The following is a 22,106-nucleotide window of genomic DNA, read 5'->3' as shown; positions in this document are numbered from 1 at the left end:
CTCTGCCATACACTGTAGAATTAACCCTTACCTACAAAGCACTCACTAACTATGGGTCAGATTAGAAATTAAGCGATAATTAACGCTTCAGCTTATGGGTTAATTGCGCTAGAAGTAAGCTTTTCGAGCTCTTTAGATTGCACTCATATTACGAGTTGAAAGTAAACTGTTTTTGCTCTTGCTCTAACCTGAAGTGTAAAAAGCTGAACTTAAAATATTGCGTGCACGTTCGTGTATTACCCCATAGAAGTCAATGGAAAAAAAACTAACATCTCACTCTCGCGCAAACCTGATCGCATATTCTCATTTGCGCTATCCTGACACATTCCAATGTTCTTCAAATATATGTACTATTTATTTATAAATAAATATTTCTACATATATCTGATGGTATTTTTGTACAATATATACAGTACCTCACAAAAATTAGTACACTCCTCACAGTTTTGTAAATATTTTATTATATCTTTTCATGTGACAACACTGAATAAATGACACTTTGTTACAATGTAAAGTAGTGAGTGTACAGCCTGTATAACAGTGTAAATATTTCTCTTGTTAAGTGTATCCAGTCCACGGATCATCCATTACTTGTGGGATATTCTCCTTCCCAACAGGAAGTTGCAAGAGGATCACCCACAGCAGAGCTGCTATATAGCTCCTCCCCTAACTGCCATATCCAGTCATTCTCTTGCAAGTCTCAACAAAGATGGACGTAGTAAGAGGAGAGTGGTGTATTATAGTTAGTTTCTTAACTTCAATCAAAAGTTTGTTATTTTTAAATGGTACCGGAGTGTGCTATTTTATCTCAGGCAGCATTAGAAGAAGAATCTGCCTGCGGTTTCTATGATCTTAGCAGAAGTAACTAAGATCCATTGCCGTTCTCACATATTCTGAGGCGTGAGGTAACTTCAGAGAGGGAATGGCGTGCAGGTTTTCCTGCAATAAGGTATGTGCAGTAAACATATTTCTAGGGATGGAACTTGCTAGAAAAATGCTGCTGATACCGGATTAATGTAAGTTAAGCCTAAATGCAGTGATTTAATAGCGACTGGTATCAGGCTTATTAACAGAGATACATACTCTTATAAAAGTGTAATATAAAACGTTTGCTGGCATGTTTAATCGTTTTTATATATGCTTTGGTGATAAAACTTATTGGGGCCTAGTTTTTTCCACATGGCTGGCTTTATTTTTGCCTAGAAACAGAGGCTTTCCACTGTTATAGTATAAAAGTTACAGTTGGTGCACTTAAAATTACAAACTGTGACATTCAGCTTCCCTCAGCAGTCCCCTGCATGCTATAGGACATCTCTGAAGGGCTCAAAAGGCTTCAAAAGTAGGAGCTGTGGCAGTTGTTATGACTGTTTAAAAAACATATTTTTCATTTTGTTAATCTGTTTTTTGTATTAAGGGGTTAATCATCCATTTGCAAGTGGGTGCAATGCTCTGCTAACTTGTTACATACACTGTAAAAACTTTGTTAGTGTAACTGCCTTTTTTCACTGTTATTTCAAATTTTGCCAAAATTTGTTTCTCTTAAAGGCACAGTAACGTTTTTTATATTGCTTGTTAACTTTGTTTAAAGTGTTTTCCAAGCTTGCTAGTCTCATTGCTAGTCTGTACAAACATGTCTGACACAGAGGAAACTACTTGTTCATTATGTTTAAAAGCCATTGTGGAGCCCCATAGGAGAATGTGTACTAAATGTATTGATTTCACCTTAAACAGTAAAAATCAATCTTTATCTATAAAAGAATTGTCACCAGAGGGGTCTGTCGAGGGGGAAGTTATGCCGACTAACTCTCCCCACGTGTCGGACCCTTCGCCTCCCGCTTGAGGGACGCACGCTAATATGGCGCCAAGTACATCAGGGATGCCCATAGCGATTACTTTGCAGGACATGGCTGCAATCATGAATAATACCCTGTCACAGGTATTAGCCAGATTGCCTGAATTGAGAGGCAAGCGCGATAGCTCTGGGGTTAGACGAGATACAGAGCGCGTAGATGCTGTAAGAGCCATGTCTGATACTGCGTCACAATATGCAGAACCTGAGGACGGAGAGCTTCAGTCTGTGGGTGACGTCTCTGAATCGGGGAGACCTGATTCAGAGATTTCTCATTTTAAATTTAAGCTTGAGAACCTCCGTGTGTTACTTGGGGAGGTATTAGCTGCTCTGAATGACTGTGACATAATTGCAGTGCCAGAGAAATTGTGTAGGCTGGATAAATACTATGCAGTGCCGGTGAGTACTGATGTTTTTCCAATACCTAAAAGGCTTACAGAAATTATTAGTAAGGAGTGGGATAGACCCGGTGTGCCCTTTTCCCCACCTCCTATATTAAGAAAAATGTTTCCAATAGATGCCACTACACAGGACTTATGGCAGACAGTCCCTAAGGTGGAGGGAGCAGTTTCTACTTTAGCAAAGCGTACCACTATCCCGGTTGAGGACAGTTGTGCTTTTTCAGATCCAATGGATAAAAAAATTAGAGGGTTACCTTAAGAAAATGTTTATTCAACAAGGTTTTTATTTACAGCCCCTTGCATGCATTGCGCCTGTCACTGCTGCGGCGGCATTCTGGTTTGAGGCCCTGGAAGAGGCCATCCATACAGCTCCATTGACTGAAATTATTGACAAGCTTAGAACACTTAAGCTAGCTAACTCATTTGTTTCTGATGCCATTGTTCATTTGACTAAACTAACGGCTAAGAATTCCGGATTCGCCATCCAGGCGCGTAGGGCGCTATGGCTTAATTCCTGGTCAGCTGATGTGACTTAAAAGTCTAAATTACTTAACATTCCTTTCAAGGGGCAGACCTTATTCGGGCCTGGTTTGAAAGAAATTATTGCTGACATTACTGGAGGTAAGGGTCATACCCTTCCTCAGGACAGGGCCAAATCAAGGGCCAAACAGTCTAATTTTCGTGCCTTTCGAAATTTCAAGGCAGGTGCAGGATCAGCTCCCTCTACTTCAAAACAAGAGGGAACTTTTCCTCAATCTAAGCAGGCCTGGAAACCTACCCAGTCCTGGAACAAGGGCAAGCAGGCCGAAAGCCTGCTGCTGCCTCCAAGGCAGCATGAAGGAGCGGCCCCCTATCAAACAACGGATGTAGTAGTGGGGGGCAGACTCTCTCTCTTCGCCCAGGCGTGGGCAAGAGATGTTCAGGATCCCTGGGCGTTGGAGATCATATCTCAGGGATATCTTCTGGACTTCAAAGCTTCTCCCCCACAAGGGAGATTTCACCTTTCAAGATTATCTGCAAACCAGATAAAGAAAGAGGCATTCCTAAGCTGCGTGCAAGACCTCCTTGTAATGGGAGTGATCCATCCAGTTCCGCGGACGGAACAAGGACAGGGGTTTTATTCAAATCTGTTTGTGGTTCCCAAAAAAGAGGGAACCTTCAGACCAATTTTGGATCTAAAGATCCTAAACAAATTCCTCAGACTTCCATCATTCAAGATGGAAACTATTCAAACCATTTTACCCATGATCCAAGAGGGTCAGTACATGACCACAGTGGACTTAAAGGATGCCTACCTTCACATTCCGATCCACAAGAATCATCATCGGTTCCTGAGGTTTGCCTTTCTAGACAGGCATTACCAGTTTGTAGCTCTTCCATTCGGGTTGGCTACAGCCCCAAGAATTTTTACAAAGGTTCTGGGCTCACTTCTGGCGGTTCTAAGACCGCAAGGCATAGCGGTGGCTCCTTACCTAGACGACATCCTGATACAGGCGTCAAGCTTTCAAATTGCCAAGTCTCATACAGAGATAGTTCTGGCATTTCTGAGGTCGCATGGGTGGAAAGTGAACGAAGAAAAGAGTTCTCTATCTCCTCTCACAAGCGTTTCCTTCCTAGGGACTCTGATAGATTCTATAGAAATGAAAATTTACCTGACAGAGTCCAGGTTATCAAAACTTCTAAATGCTTGCCGTGTTCTTCACTCCATTCCGTGCCCCAGGGTGGCTCAGTGCATGGAAGTAATCGGCTTAATGGTAGCGGCGATGGACATAGTGCCATTTGCGCGCCTGCATCTCAGACCGCTGCAATTATGCATGCTCAGTCAGTGGAATGGGGATTACACAGATTTGTCCCCTCAACTAAATCTGGATCAGGAAACCAGAGATACTCTTCTCTGGTGGTTATCTCGGGTCCATCTGTCCAAAGGTATGACCTTTCGCAGGCCATATTGGACCATTGTAACAACAGACGCCAGCCTTCTAAGTTGGGGTGCAGTCTGGAACTCCCTGAAGGCTCAGGGTTCATGGACTCAGGAGGAGAAACTCCTCCCAATAAATATTCTGGAGTTAAGAGCAATATTCAATGCTCTTCTAGCTTGGCCTCAGTTAGCAACACTGAGGTTCATCAGATTTCAGTCGGACAACATCACGACTGTGGCTTACATCATCCATCAAGGGGGGACCAGGAGTTCCCTAGCGATGTCAGAAGTCTCCAAGATAATTCGCTGGGCAGAGACTCACTCTTGCCACCTATCAGCGATTCATATCCCAGGGGTAGAGAACTGGGAGGCGGATTTTCTAAGTCGTCAGACTTTTCATCCGGGGGAGTGGGAACTCCATCCGGAGGTGTTTGCTCAATTGGTTCTCCGTTGGGGCAAATCAGAACTGGATCTCATGGCGTCTCGCCAGAACGCCAAGCTTGCTTGTTACGGATCCAGGTCCAGGGACCCAGAAGCGGCACTGATAGATGCTCTAGCAGCGCCTTGGTTCTTCAACCTGGCCTATGTGTTTCCACCGTTTCCTCTGCTCCCTCGTCTGATTGCCAAAATCAAACAGGAGTGAGCATCGGTGATATTGATAGCTCCTGCGTGGCCACGCAGGACCTGGTATGCAGACCTAGTGGACATGTCATCCTTTCCACCAGGGACTCTGCCTCTGAGACAAGACCTTCTAATACAAGGTCCTTTCAATCATCCGAATCTACTTTCTCTGAGACTGACTGCATGGATATTGAACGCTTGATCCTATCAAAGCGTGGCTTCTCCGAGTCAGTAATTGATACCTTAATACAGGCACGAAAGCCTGTCACCAGCAAAATGTACCACAAGATTTGGCGTAAATATCTTCATTGGTGTGAATCCAAGAATTACTCATGGAGTAGGGTTAGGATTCCTAGGATATTGTCCTTCCTCCAAGAGGGTTTGGACAAAGGACTATCAGCTAGTTCTTTAAAGGGACAGATTTCTGCTCTGTCTATTCTTTTACACAAGCGTCTGGCAGAAGTTCCAGACGTTCAGGCATTTTGTCAGGCTTCAGTTAGAATTAAGCCTGTGTTTAAACCTGTTGCTCCCCCATGGAGATTAAACTTGGTTCTTAAAGTTCTTCAAGGGGTTCCGTTTGAACCCCTTCATTCTATTGATATCAAACTTCTATCATGGAAAGTTCTTTTTCTGATGGCTATTTCCTCGGCTCGAAGAGTCTCGGAGTAATTTGCCTTACATTGTGATTCTCCTTATCTGATCTTTCATTCAGATAAAGTAGTTCTGCGTACAAAACCTGGGTTTTTACCTAAGGTGGTTTCAATCAAGAGATTGTTGTTCCATCATTATGCCCTAATCCTTCTTCAAAGAAGGAACGTCTTTTGCATAATCTAGACGTAGTCCGTGCATTGAAGTTTTACTTGCAGGCTACTAAAGATTTTCGCCAAACATCTCACCTGTTTGTTATTTACTCTGGACAGAGGAGAGGTCAAAAGGCCTCGGCAACCTCTCTTTCTTTTTGGCTTCGGAGTATTATCCGTTTAGCATATGAGACTGCTGGACAGCAGCCCCCTGAAAGAATTACAGCTCATTCTACTAGAGCTGTGGCTTCCACCTGGGCCTTTAAAAATGAGGCCTCTGTTGAACAGATTTGCAAGGCTGCGACTTGGTCTTCGCTTCATACCTTTTCAAAATTTTACAAATTTGATACTTTTGCTTCTTCGGAGGCTGTTTTTGGGAGAAAGGTTCTACAGGCAGTGATTCCTTCCGTTTAAGTTCCTGCCTTGTCCCTCCCATCATCCGTGTACTTAAGCTTTGGTATTGGTATCCCACAAGTAATGGATGATCCGTGGACTGGATACACTTAACAAGAGAAAACATAATTTATGCTTACCTGATAAATTTATTTCTCTTGTAGTGTATCCAGTCCACGGCCTGCCCTGTCCTTTTAAGGCAGGTCTAAATTTTAATTAAACTTCAGTCACCACTGCACCCTATGGTTTCTCCTTTCTCGGCTTGTTTCGGTCGAATGACTGGATATGGCAGTTAGGGGAGGAGCTATATAGCAGCTCTGCTGTGGGTGATCCTCTTGCAACTTCCTGTTGGGAAGGAGAATATCCCACAAGTAATGGATGATCCGTGGACTGGATACACTACAAGAGAAATAAATTTATCAGGTAAGCATAAATTATGTTTTTATTATATCTTTTCATGTGACAACACTGAATAAATGACACTTTGCTACAATGTAAAGTAGTGAGTGTACAGCCTGTATAACACTGTAAATTTGCTGTCCCCTCAAAATACCTCAACACACAGCCATTAATGTCTAAACCGTTGGCAACAAAAGTGAGTACACCCCTAAGTGTCCAAATTGGGCCCAAAGTGTCAATATTTTGTGTGGCCACCAATTTTTCCCAGCACTGCCTTAACCCTCTTGGGCATGGAGTTCACCAGAGCTTCACAGGTTGCCACTGGAGTCCTCTTCCACTCCTCCTTGACGACATCACAAAGCTGGTAGATGTTAGAGACCTTGCGCTCCCCCACCTTCCATTTGAGGATGCAACACAGATGCTCAATAGGGTTTAGGTCTGGAAACATGCTTGGCCAGTCCATCACCTTTACCCTCAGCTTCTTTAGCAAGGCAGTGGTCATCTTGGAGGTGTGTTGGGGGTCGTTATCATGTTGGAAAGGAGGGGATCATGCTCTGCCACAGTATGTCACAGTACATGTTGGCATTCATGAACTGTAGCTCTCCAATGCTGGCAGCACTCATGCAGGCCCAGACCATGACATTCCCACCACCATGCTTGACTGTAGGCAAGACACACTTGTCTTTATACTCCTCACCTGGTTGCCGCCACAAACGCTTGACACCATCTTAACCAAATAAGTTTATCTTGTTCTCATCCGGACCATCTTCTTTACCAAGGACTTGTAATATCAATAAAGCTCCACTTGTAACCTGGTCCATGGAGGGAAAAACTATTTTACAGTACACTGGTGACATGGGGGAATATTATTGGATATTGGAAGTCTCAAGTCATTTGTATGTACCTGTATTTATTTATGAACTTGTTTACTTTTTAGGGCCATGTAAACACAGATACAAAATTGTTTAACCACCAGAAAAGTTATTGGAATTGTTTTAAAAGCTAAATCTGATCACTCAGTGTCTGTATAAATTCCTGGCTAAATTTAATTATGTTTCCTTCCAGGATGTGGGAAGATCAGAAAGTTTTCATCAAAAAGTCTGTAGGGAGCAGTTTGATTCATTGTTCTGTAATGTGCAGAGCTATTTCCGGGCCCTGGATTTGCCGTCTGCATCTGATTTTATTAGTTTAATAATAAAAGCCAAATGAGGATGTTTTAATCCTGAGAAATCTCTTTTAATGAAAGTTGTTTCTGGGTGACCGGTCTCCGGATATATGTGCGACACTGATGTCTGATGATCTGGGGACTTACTGTTACCCTAATAATGTGCACCTGCTGCGTAAGCTATACCTTACTTTGTCCTCACCAACAGAGGTTCAGCCACAACTCCCGCTTTACAATACATTGTACCAATACAGCGCCAGATTACAAGTAACGCGCTAAATTCTTTTTCACTTGCACGCTAACTGCGCTCAAACTACAATTATGACACGGCCACAACCACATTAATTTCTTCTCCCCATAGACTTGTGGGCTAACCCGATACCGCATTAGGCCAGCGCTGAAGCTGAGGGTAGTTATAAATACATTACAATACATTACATTCCAATGTTCTTTACATAGAAAGAACATTTATATTTTTAAATATATATTTCTATTTATATGATTATTTATTTGTAAAATATATCCATACTTATATATCTATATAAATTTATATATATACAGATATATATATAGGAATATCTATTTAAAAATATAAAGAACATTTTCTCATATGAGAAGAACATTAGAATGTAAAATATATTTCTTCTACAAGATACGAAGAGTCCACGGATTTCATCCTTACTTGTGGGATATTATCCGCCTGCTAACAGGAAGTGGCAAAGAGCACCACATCAGAGCTGTATATATAGCTCCTCCCTTCCCCTCCACCCCCAGTCATTCTCTTTGCCTGTGTTATACTAGGAAGAGGTAAAGTGAGGTATTAGTTTTAGTTTCTTCAATCAAGAAGTTTTTCATTTTAAATGAGTACTATTTTCCTCAGGGGGATATGGAAGAAGATTTCTGCCCTGAGGTTGATGATCTTAGCAGATGTAACTAAGATCCATGTTGGTTCCCACAAAACTTCTGAAGGTAATACAAGAGACATCTTCAGTGTGGAGAACAGTTTCATGCTACAAGCAGCATTGAGGTATGTGCAGCCCTTTACTTCTGAGGAGACTTGGTATATCAGAACTTGCTGACATTTATTTCCCTGCAAGGGAAGGGGTACAATCCAAGAATCCCGCTGCTGCTACAAAGACAGCATGAAGGGGCGGCCCCCGATCCGGGACCGGATCTAGTAGGGGGCAGACTTTCTTTCTTTGCTCTGGCTTGGGCAAGAGATGTTCAGGACCCCTGGGTGCTGGAAATCGTGACCCACGGGTATCAACTGGAATTCAAAGATTTTCTCCCAAGAGGGAGATTTCATCTTTCACGATTATCTGTAGACCAGATAAAAAGAGAGGCGTTCTTATGCTGTGTAAAAGACCTCTCTACCATGGGAATAATTTTTCCCATTCCAAAACCGGAACAGGGACAGGGGTTTTACTCAAATCTTTTCGTGGTTCCCAAAAAAGAGGGAACTTTCAAACCCATTTTAGTGTCTAAACAAGTTTCTCAGAGTCCCATCGTTCAAGATGGAGACTATACGAACAATCTTACCAATGATCCAGGAGGGTCAATATATGAGTAAATATCTTTATTGGTGTGAATCCAAGGGTTACTCATGGAGTAAAGTTAGGATTCCCAGGATTCTGTCTTTTCTCCAAGAAGGATTGGAGGAAGGGTTATCAGCAAGTTCCTTAAAGGGACAAATTTCTGCTTTGTCAATTTTGCTTCACAAACGTTTGGCAGATGTACCAGATGTTCAGTCTTTTTGTCAGGCTCTAACTAGAATTAAGCCTGTATTTAGACCTATTACTCCTCCCTGGAGTTTGAATTTAGTTCTTCGAGTTCTTCAAGGGCTTCCGTTTGAACCCATGCATTCCATAGATATTAAATTGTTATCTTGGAAAGTTCTGTTTTTAGTTGCTATTTCTTCTGCTCGAAGAGTTTCTGAGCTTTCAGCGTTACAATGTGATTCGCCTTATCTTATATTTCAACCAAGGATTTCCGTCAATCATCTTCATTATTCATTGTTTATTCTGGAAAGCGTAGGGGTCAGAAAGCTATGTCTACCTCTCTTTCTTTTTGGCTGAGGAGTATCATCCGCCTGGCATATGAGACTGCTGGACAGCAGCCTCCTGAAAGAATTACGGCTCATTCTACTAGGGCTGTGGCTTCCTCATGGGCATTTAAAAACGATGCTTCTGTTGAACAGATTTGTAAGGCTGCGACTTGGTCGTCCCTTCATACTTTTTCCAAATTTTACAAATTTGATACTTTTGCTTCTTCTGAGGCTGTTTTTGGGAGAAAAGTTCTTCAAGCAGTGGTGCCTTCTGTTTAGGTCTCTGTCTTTTCATCCGTGTCCTGTACTTTGGTATTGTATCCTACAAGTAAGGATGAAATCCGTGGACTCGTCATATCTTGTAGAAGAAAAGGAAATTTTTGCTTACCTGATAAATTGATTTCTTCTACGATACGACAAGTCCACGGCCCTCCCTGTCATTTTTAAGACAGATTATATTTTATTTTATTTTTACAACTTCAGTCACCTCTGCACCATTTAGCTTTTCCTTTCTCTTCCTAAACCTTCGGTCGAATGACTGGGGGTGGAGGGGAAGGGTGGAGCTATATATACAGCTCTGCTGTGGTGCTCTTTGCCACTTCCTGTTAGCAGGAGGATAATATCCCACAAGTAAGGATGAAATCCGTGGACTCGTCGTATCGTAGAAGAATTCAATTTATCAGGTAAGCATAAATTTCCTTTTTAACACATTAAAATTGAATACAAATGATTTTTTTCTTGTTTCAAGTTGAGTGGAAAGGGCTCAAAACTGTGTGTGCCTATATGTATGTGTATATATATATATATATGTGTGTGTATGTGTATAAAAATGTGTATATATGTGTTTATATTTGTGTATATGTACATATATATGCTGTACATATTTACAGATATAAACACATAAATACACATATACTGTATATATACATATATATACAGTTGTGCTCATAAGTACCCTGGCAGAATTTATGATTTCTTGGCCATTGAATGATAACACAAAAACGTTTCTTTCACTCATGGTTATTGTTTGGCTGAAGCCATTTACATCAACTGTCTTTACTCTTTTTAAATCATAATGACAACAGAAACTACCTAAATGACCCTGATCAAAAGTTTACATACCCTTGTGATATTGGCCTGATAACATGCACACAAGTTGACACAAAGGGGTTTAAATGGCCATTAAAGGTAACCATCCTCACCTGTGATCTGTTTGCTTGTAATTAGGGCTCGATTTATCAAGCCTCTACGGCAGCAAGTTCTCTCAAGAACTTGCTCGCCGTGATTTATCAAGCAGCGGTCACCAAACCGCTGCTTCCCTTACATCTATGCCACCTCTATTGTGGCGAAATTCAATCTCCTCGGTCGAGTCCGAGCGAGGAGATTGACAGCTCCTGCCCGCGCGTGATTGGCTGTGCGCGGGCAGGGGGCGGGATTGCACGCGAGCGCAAAATTGCGCTCGTGTGCAATGTTAATTACCTGCGGGTAATTTCGCCCCGCCACAGGCGAGCTGAGGCGTACAGGGGCGCGTATACGCGCCCCTGTACGCCTCAGCATTGATAAATCTAGCCCTTAATGTGTGTGTATAAAAGGTCAATGAGTTTCTGGACTCCTGACAGACCCTTGCATCTTTCATCCAGTGCTGCACTGACGATTCTGGATTCTGAGTCATGGGGAAAGAAAAAGAATTGTCAAAGGATCTGTGGGAAAAAAGGTAGTTGAACTGTATAAAACAGGAAAGGCATATAAAAAGATATCCAAGAAATTGAGAATGCAAATCAGCAGTGTTCAAACTCTAATAAAGAAGTGGAGGGGTTCTGTTGAAACCAAACCATGGTCAGGTAGACCAACTAAATTTTCAGCCCCAACTGCAAGTAAAATTGTTCGGGATGCAAAGACAAACCCACAAATAACTTCAGGTGAAATACAGGATATGTGGTGTGGCTGTTTCAAGATGCACAATAAGGAGGCACTTGAAGAAAGATGGGCTGCATGGTCGAGTCGCCAGAAGAAAGCCATTACTATGCAAATGCCCTGAGACAAGCCTCAAACTGCCACAAAGTCATTTGGAGTGATGAGGCCAAAATTGAGCTTTCTGGCCACAACCATAAACGCTACATTTGGAGAGGAGTCAACAAGGCCTATGATGAAAGGTACACCATTCCTACTGTGAAACACGGAGGTGGATCGCTGATGTTTTGGGGATGTGTGAGCTACAAAGGCACATGATGAATGCAGTATGTTATCAAACAGAACGCCTAATTTTCCACTTCTTGATTAGAGTTTGAACACTGCTGATTTTCATTCTCAATTCCTTGGATATCTTTTTATATCCCTTTCCTGTTTTATACAGTTCAACTACCTTTTCCCCACAGATCCTTTGACAATTCTTTTTCTTTCCCCATGACTCAGAATTCAGAAACGTAAGTGCAGCACTGGATGAAAGATGCAAGGGTCTGTCAGGAGTCCAGAAACTCATTGACCTTTTATACACACACACTAATTACAAGCAAACAGATCACAGGTGAGGATGGTTACCTTTAATAGCCATTTAAACCCCTTTGTGTCAACTTGTGTGCATGTTATCAGGCCAATATCACCAGGGTCTGTAAACTTTTGATCAGGGTCATTTGGGTAGTTTCTGTTGTCATTATGATTTAAAAAGAGTAAACACAGTTGATTGATAATAAACGGCTTCAGCCAAACACTAACCATGAGTGAAAGAAAAGTGTTTGTGTTATCATTCATATTCTCTGAAAAATGGCCAAGAAATCATAAATTCTGCCATGGTATGTAAACTTATGAGCACAACTGTATATATACACACATACATACATATATTTAGACATATATATATATATATATATATATATATATATATATATACACACACACATACATTATAGCCTTTTTGAATGAAATACCTTGCCATGCACCATATCCTTTTAACCCTTATAAAAACTAAATCTTAATATTTAAATGAAATATTTTAAAGTGAATATATGAGTGTAAGAGTTTATTTTTATGTGTTTTTGATGTGTTTGGAGAACCACTTACTTTCAACTTGTGATATACGCGTTAGCATGGTCGCAATATTTCTTATTGCGACTCACGCTAACATTAGCACGCCACTTGTAATCTAGCCCATATTTTTCTGTTTTGGTAGGAAAATAAATTGTATAATAGCATTAATCTAGACAAATGTGATATAATACAAATACATACACATATGTAACACACACATTTTTATGTTTGGTCTAAAAATTTCTGAAGTTAGATTACAACAAGAGAGCTGCAAGTTTTGGCAAAAGTGAATAAAATGTGTGTGTACTATATTCCTGATTGCAGTCAAACTTAAAAGTGTTGTAAAAGGTAAAAACACACAGACCACACACTCATACAATGCAGATCACACACTCTCATACAACACACACACTCTCATACAACACACACTCTCATAAAACACACACTCTCATACAACACACACCACACACAAAAGGTAAAAACACACAGACCACACACTCATACAATGCAGATCACACACTCTCATACAACACACACACTCTCATATAACACACACAAAACTCTCATACAACACACGCAGTCATATAACACACACACACACACCACACTCTCATACAACACACACACCACACTCTCATACAACACACACACTCTCATTCAACACACACACCAAACTCTTATACAAAACACACACTGTCATATAACACACCACAATCTCATACAACACACACACTCTCATATAACACACACACCACACATACTCTCATTTAACACACACATCAAACTCTCATACAACACACACACTCTTATATAACACACACACACACCAAACTCTCATACAACACACACACTCTCATATAACACACACCACACTGTCATACAACACACACACTCTCATACAACACACACACCACACTGTCATACAACACACACACTCTCATACAACACACACACACACCAGACACACTCTCATACAACACACACACTCTCATACAACACACACACTCTCATACAACACACATACACAAGACTCTCATATAACACACACACTCTCATACAACACACCCACACACCACACGCGCTCTCATACAACACACACACACCAGACTCTCATACAACACACACACTCTCAGACAACATACGCACACACCACACTCTCATACAACACACACATACCACACACACTCTCATACAACACACACACTCACCACACTTCAATACAACACATACACACACTCTCATACAACACACACACACACCAGACACACTCTCATACAACACACACACTCTCATACAACACACACACTCTCATACAACACACATACACCAGACTCTCATACAACACACACACTCTCATACAACACACCCACACACCACACGCGCTCTCATACAACACACACACACCAGACTCTCATACAACACACACACTCTCAGACAACACACACACTCTCATACAACACACACACTCTCAGACAACATACGCACACACCACACTCTCATACAACACACACATACCACACACACTCTCATACAACACACACACTCACCACACTTCAATACAACACATACACACACTCTCATACAACACACACACCACCCACACTCACCTATAACATACACTCAAGTCACAACCCAGTACACATGGTGTTGCGACCCAGTAATGGTCTAGACCCATGGTTTGAAGAACCCTGTGTTAGAGCATCCACACAGGTGCAATTAGGGAGAAGTTTTAGAAACAACCCAGGAAGGCTCAGGACAGGTATACACACACACACACACACTCTCATACAACACACACACTCTCATACAACACACACAGACCACACACACTCTCATACAACACACACACTCTCATATAACACACACACACCACACTTTAATACAACACACACACACACACTCTCATACAACACACACACCACACTGTCATACAACACACACACTCTCATACAACACACACACACACCACACTGTCATACAACACACACACCACACACACTCTCATACAACACACACACTCTCATACAACACACATACACCAGACTCTCATACAACACACACACTCTCATTCAACACACCCACACACCACACGCGCTCTCATACAACACACACACACCAGACTCTCATACAACACACACACTCTCAGACAACACACACACTCTCAGACAACATACACACTCTCAGACAACATACACACACAGCACACTCTCATACAACACACACATACCACACACACTCTCATACAACACACACACTCACCACACTTTAATACAACACATACACACACTCTCATACAACACACACACCACCCACACTCACCTATAACATACACTCAAGTCACAACCCAGTACACATGGTGTTGCGACCCAGTAATGGTCTAGACTCATGGTTTGAAGAACCCTGTGTTAGAGCATCCACACAGGTGCAATTAGGGAGAAGTTTTAGAAACAACCCAGGAAGGCTCAGGACAGGTATACACACACACACACACACTCTCATGCAACACACACACATCACACTGTCATACAACACACACACTTTCATACAACACACACACACACTCTCATACAACACATACACACCACACCCACTCTCATACAACACACATACTCTCATATAACACACACACCACACTTTAATACAACACACACACACACACACTCTCATACAACACACACACCACACTGTCATACAACACACACACTCTCATACAACACACACACACCACACACACTCTCATACAACACACACACTCTCATACAACACACATACACCAGACTCTCATACACCACACGCGCTCTCATACAACACACCCACACACCACACGCGCTCTCATACAACACACACACACCAGACTCTCATACAACACACACACTCTCAGACAACATACACACACCACACTCTCATACAACACACACATACCACACACACTCTCATACAACACACACACTCACCACACTTTAATACAACACATACACACTCATACAACACACACACCACCCACACTCACCTATAACATACACTCAAGTCACAACCCAGTACACATGGTGTTGCGACCCAGTAATGGTCTAGACCCATGGTTTGAAGAACCCTGTGTTAGAGCATCCACACAGGTGCAATTAGGGAGAAGTTTTAGAAACAACCCAGGAAGGCTCAGGACAGGTATACACACACACACACTCTCATACAACACACACACATCACACTCTCATACAACACACACACACACTCTCATACAACACACACACATCACACTCTCATACAACACACACACACACTCTCATACAACACACACTCTCATACAACACACACTCTCATACAACACACACACCACACCCACTCTCATACAACACACACACACACTCATATAACACACACACCACACTCTAATACAACACACACACACACACACACACACACACTCTCATACAACACACACACCACCCACACTCATCTATAACACACACTCAAGTGTCAAGTCGCAACCCAGTACACATGGTGTTGCGACCCAGTAATGGTCTAGACCCATGGTTTGAAGAACCCTGTGTTAGAGCATCCACACAGGTGCAATTAGGGAGAAGTTTTAGAAACAACCCAGGAAGGCTCAGGACAGGTATACACACACACACACTCTCATACAACACACACACATCACACTCTCATACAACACACACTCTCATACAACACACACTCTCATACAACACACACACCACACCCACTCTCATACAACACACACACACACTCATATAACACACACACCACACTCTAATACAACACACACACACACACACACTCTCATACAACACACACACCACCCACACTCATCTATAACACACACTCAAGTGTCAAGTCGCAACCCAGTACACATGGTGTTGCGACCCAGTAATGGTCTAGACCCATGGTTTGAAGAACCCTGTGTTAGAGCATCCACACAGGTGCAATTAGGGAGCAGTTTTAGAAACAATCCAGGAAGGCTCAGGACAGGTATAGCCCCAAATACTGCTGGTGCTTTGATAGCATTCCACACTAAGTGAATACAGTCTATTCGAACCAGTGATAAAGTAAAAACTGGTCTTTGGTAAGTGTCTCAGGAAGTCGGTTTTACTAAGGGAACTGTAGGGGTATAAGTGCTAATCTCTGAGCCTCCATTGCTACTGACCTCAACCAATTGCAAATTCCATTTATTTGGGAAGATCTGTTTCCAGCATGACAGCGATTAAATGATATGGTCTCCAGGGATGGAAGGAACAATGGAAAGATATTTCTGTGGAACCATTCTCGCCAGAAGTCATGTTTATAGTTAATACAAGGGAAATTAAGCATTCTTTTTTTAGTTTCTTTTTATATAATTATGTATTTCCTTATTTTAGCAAAATACTACAGAATTAAAAAGAAATATAATATAGCAAAATGAAAGAACAGAAATGAGTGTGTTCATTGTCAGTAGACCAACCTCATTGGTCCACTGAGGGTTATCAGAAGGTCGCTACCCTTAAATAGGACATTGGTGAACAATTTAAGGCTTGAATTATTTGTTTCATTTGAGGCATTTTCTGTAGCATTATATTGTAATATATGTGTCTCTTCTTCACATACAGAACCCGTATAGCAATATAAACAGCTCTCACGCTTTTTTATGTGTCAAGAAATATTATTCTTCTTCTGATTATTTTTTAAGTATTTACAAATTTAAAAAAAACGTTTATTCACTTAGCTGCCCAAACAAAATCAGAGGGCAGGCTTGATTTGACCCCTGGGCCGTAGTTAGCCTTCCCATGATCCACAGGAATAATTTAAAAAAAAATGGTTCTATCTGATGTAGAAGGACATTTTTTATCTAAGTCGTCTCTTCATCTTATTCACCAGTTTGGTCTCCAGTCTCGTTACCGTCTTCTTTGAATTCTTTGACATAATTTTAGCTCTTCCTAGAAGAGAAGTTTGATTTGGCAAGAAGGGCATCATCAAGTGTCAGTTGTTGGAGAAGCATATTATGTATCCATCATTGGCAAAATCTCGCTCTTGTGATTAACTCAGCACAGGTTTGTAACTATAATATATTTTTTACATGAAGGGTGATGTCAATGTACTTACAGAAACAATGTCACTAGGTCATACTTAAAAGGACATGAAACCCAATTTTTTCTCTCTCATGATTTAGAAAGAACATGCAATTTTAAAGAACTTTACAATTTACTTCAATTATCTAATTTGGTTCATTCTCTTGATATCCTTTGTTGAAAAGCATCTCTAAATAGGCTCAGTAGCTGTTGATTGTTGGCTGCACATAGATGCCTCATGTGATTAGCTCACCCATATACATTGCTATTTCTTTAACAAAGGATATCTAAAGAATGACGTAAAATAAGTAAAATGGAATGTTTTTTAAAGTTGTATTCTCTATCTGAATCATGAAAGAAAAAAATTGGGTTTCATGTCCCTTTAACATCTAGAAACTTGGTATAAAAAATGAACATAGTGTAATATTAACTGAAATCAAAAAGAAAAGGGTATGGGTGAGTCCTCTGCAGATCTCAAACTGTCCCATGTACAATAGGAAAACCTTAGAGCAAAGCTTAGACTTCAAGTAATTTGTTTTAGCAAGAAAAATATTAAAATTCTGGTTTTCTAAAGATCTCAGGCTGCTGTGTATCAAAGGGTGATTCAGCTGGATATTAACTTTAATTTTACTGTAACCCCCCAGGTTTGAGACAAATATGAGTCTGAGCAGTTACTGACATATTCTTGATAGTATACAATATTAAGTTAAAAGATTATTATGCATATGAGTATCACAAGCCAGTGATAGCGCAACAAGATATAAAAAGGCTTGCGATGTGATTGTCACAAGAAGTAGTACAGACAACTTCACAAAACTAACAGATCTGATGCTAGAGACAGAGAAGTGATGTGGGCTTTATTACAAATTGACTACTATATAACAATCCTGTATCCAGGGGTTGCAGGGTCGCCACTGCTGTCGGGCCCATCCTTTCAGGGGTCTGCAGCCACTGCCTCCTCTTAGCTGTGCAGCTTGTGCAGGTCAAGGGGCAGGTCACATTCCAGCTATTACAGCTTTCCTCTGTTCTGTTATCACTGCTAATTGAGGTGAGTGAGGACAGACAGGCAATGCATGCAATGTTCTTTTAACCCTCACTTCTCTCTTCAAGTTGCTCTATAGCATTTAGCATCTAGACCTGTTGTTTTGTAATGCATGGAGATTCCTCAAATTATTTTTAATAGTAGATATTGCTTGCTAAATGATCACAATTTCAATGTGATGTTCTTAAGCAGCTATTTTACTATGAACATATGCTTATGCATGTGAGTATATGTATGTGCTTGTGTATGCATGTGAGTGTGTGTGTGAGTGTACATGTGTGTATGTGCATCTGTTTGTGTGTATGTGTTTATATATGTGCATGTGTACATGTGTATATATGTGTGTGTGCATGTGTATATATGTGTATGTGTGTATAAACGTTCTCTTGTGTGTATATGTGTGCAAATGAGCGGGTCCTGCCACAGAGTTGGCCCTGGGACCCAGTGAGTTCTAGAAACATAGAAACATAGAATTTGACGGTAGATAAGAACCAAAAAGGCCCATCAAGTCTACCCATATTACATGTTACTTTTTCCTTAGGATAGCCTTATGCATGTCCCAGGCATTTTTAAATTCCTTTACAGTCTTTCGGCTAGATTTAGAGTTCTGCGGCCAAAGGGGTGCGTTAGCTACGCATGCTTTTTTTCCCCGCACCTTTTAAATACCGCTGGTATTTAGAGTTCACAGAAGGGCTGCGTTAGGCTCCAAAAAAGGGAGCGTAGAGCATAATTTACCGCCACTGCAACTCTAAATACCAGCGGTGCTTACGGACGCGGCCAGCTTCAAAAACGTGCTCGTGCACGATTCCCCCATAGGAAACAATGGGGCTGTTTGAGCTGAAAAAAAAACTAACACCTGCAAAAAAGCAGCGTTCAGCTCCTAACGCAGCCCCATTGTTTTCCATGGGGAAACACTTCCTAAGTCTGCACCTAACACCCTAACATGAACCCCGAGTCTAAACACCCCTAACATTACACTTATTAACCCCTAATCTGCCACCCCCGCTATCGCTGACACCTGCATATTATTATTAACCCCTAATCTTCCGCTCCGTACACCGCCGCAACCTACATTATCCCTATGTACCCCTAATCTGCTGCCCATAACACTGTCGACCCCTATATTATATTTATTAACCCCTAATATGCCGCCCCCGCTATCGCTGACCCCTGCATATTATTATTAACTCCTAATCTGCCGCTCCGTACACCGCCGCAACCTACGTTATCCCTATGTACCCCTAATCTGCTGCCCCTAACACCGCCGACCCCTATATTATATTTATTAACCCCTAATCTGCCGCCCCCAACGTCGCCTCCACCTTTCTACACTTATTAACCCCTAATCTGCCGACCGGAGCTTGCCGCTACTCTAATAAATGTATTAACCCCTAAAGCTAAGTCTAAACCTAACACTAACACCCCCCTAACTTAAATATAATTTAAATCTAACGAAATAAATTAACTCTTATTAAATAAATTATTCCTATTTAAAGCTAAATACTTACCTGTAAAATAAACCCTAATATAGCTACAATATAAATTAAAATTATATTGTAGCTATTTTAGGATTAATATTTATTTTACAGGCAACTTTGTAATTATTTTAACCAGGTACAATAGCTATTAAATAGTTAATAACTATTTAATAGTTACCTAGTTAAAATAATTACAAAATTACCTGTAAAATAAATCCTAACCTAAGTTACAATTAAACCTAACACTACACTATCAATAAATTAATTAAATAAAATACCTACAATTAAACCTAACACTACACTATCAATAAATTAATTAAATACAATACCTACAAATAAATACAATTAAATAAACTAACTAAAGTACAAAAAATAAAAAAGAACTAAGTTACAAAAAATAAACAAAATATTTACAAACATTAGAAAAATATTACAACAATTTTAAACTAATTACACCTACTCTAAGCCCCCTAATAAAATAACAAAGCCCCCCAAAATAAAAAAATGCCCTACCCTATTCTAAAATTAAAATAGAAAAGCTCTTTTACCTTACCAGCCCTTAAAAGGGCCCTTTGCGGGGCATGCCCCAAAGAATTCAGCTCTTTTGCCTGTAAAAAAAAAAACCATACAATACCCCCCCAACATTACAACCCACCACCCACATACCCCTAATCTAACCCAAACCCCCCTTAAATAAACCTAACACTAAGCCCCTGAAGATCTCCCTACCTTGTCTTCACCACACCGGGTCCCGATCTGTCCAGAAGAGCCTCCGAAATCTTCATCCAAGCCCAAGCGGGGGCTGAAGATTGACATCCATCCTCCGGCTGAAGTCTGGATCCAAGCGGCAGCTAAAGAATTCCATCTTCGGGCAGAAGTCTTCATCCTATCCAGGCAGAAGAGTCGATCCGGACCGGCAAATATCTTCATCCAAGCCGCATCTTCTATGTTTTTCCATCCGATGACGACCGGCAACATCTTGAAGACCTCCGGCGCGGATCCATCCTCTTCTTGCGACGTCCTAAGTCCGAATGAAGGTTCCTTTAAATGACGTCATCCAAGATGGCGTCCCTCGAATTCCGATTGGCTGATAGGATTCTATCAGCCAATCGGAATTAAGGTAGGACAATTCTGATCAGATTCAAGTTCAATCCGATTGGCTGATCCGATCAGCCAATCAGATTGAGCTTGCATTCTATTGGCTGATCGGAACAGCCAATCGGATTGAACTTGAATCTGATTGGCTGATTCCATCAGCCAATCAGAATTTTCCTACCTTAATTCCGATTGGCTGATAGAATCCTATCAGCCAATCGGAATTCGAGGGACGCCATCTTGGATGACGTCCCTTAAAGGAACCGTCATTCGTCGGGAAGTCGTCGGTGAAGATGGATGTTCCGTGTCGGCGGGATGACCATGGATCCGGAAGAAAGAAGATTGAAGATGCCGCTTGATAGAAGACTTCAGTCGGATCATGGACCTCTTCAGCTCCGCTTGGATGAAGACTTCAGTTGGATCATGGACATCTTCAGCCCCCCGCTTGGGCTTGGATCAAGACATCGGAGGCTCTTCTGGATCGATCGGTGAACCCAGCGTGGTGAAGAAAAGGTAGGGAGATCTTCAGGGGCTTAGTGTTAGGTTTATTTAAGGGGGGTTTGGGTTAGATTAGGGGTATGTGGGTGGTGGGTTGTAATGTGGGGGGGGGGGGTATTGTATGTTTTCTTTTTACAGGCAAAAGAGCTGAATTCTTTGGGGCATGCCCCGCAAAAGGCCCTTTTCAGGGCTGGTAAGGTAAAAGAGCTTTTCTATTTTAAATTTAGAATAGGGTAGGGCATTTTTTTATTTTGGGGGGCTTTGTTATTTTATTAGGGGGCTTAGAGTAGGTGTAATTAGTTTAAAATTGTTGTAATATTTT

The sequence above is a fragment of the Bombina bombina genome, chromosome 5, assembly GCF_027579735.1.
Source record: "Bombina bombina isolate aBomBom1 chromosome 5, aBomBom1.pri, whole genome shotgun sequence".
In the NCBI taxonomy this organism is placed as follows: Eukaryota; Metazoa; Chordata; class Amphibia; order Anura; family Bombinatoridae; genus Bombina; species Bombina bombina.
This window is presented reverse-complemented; position numbering follows the sequence as displayed.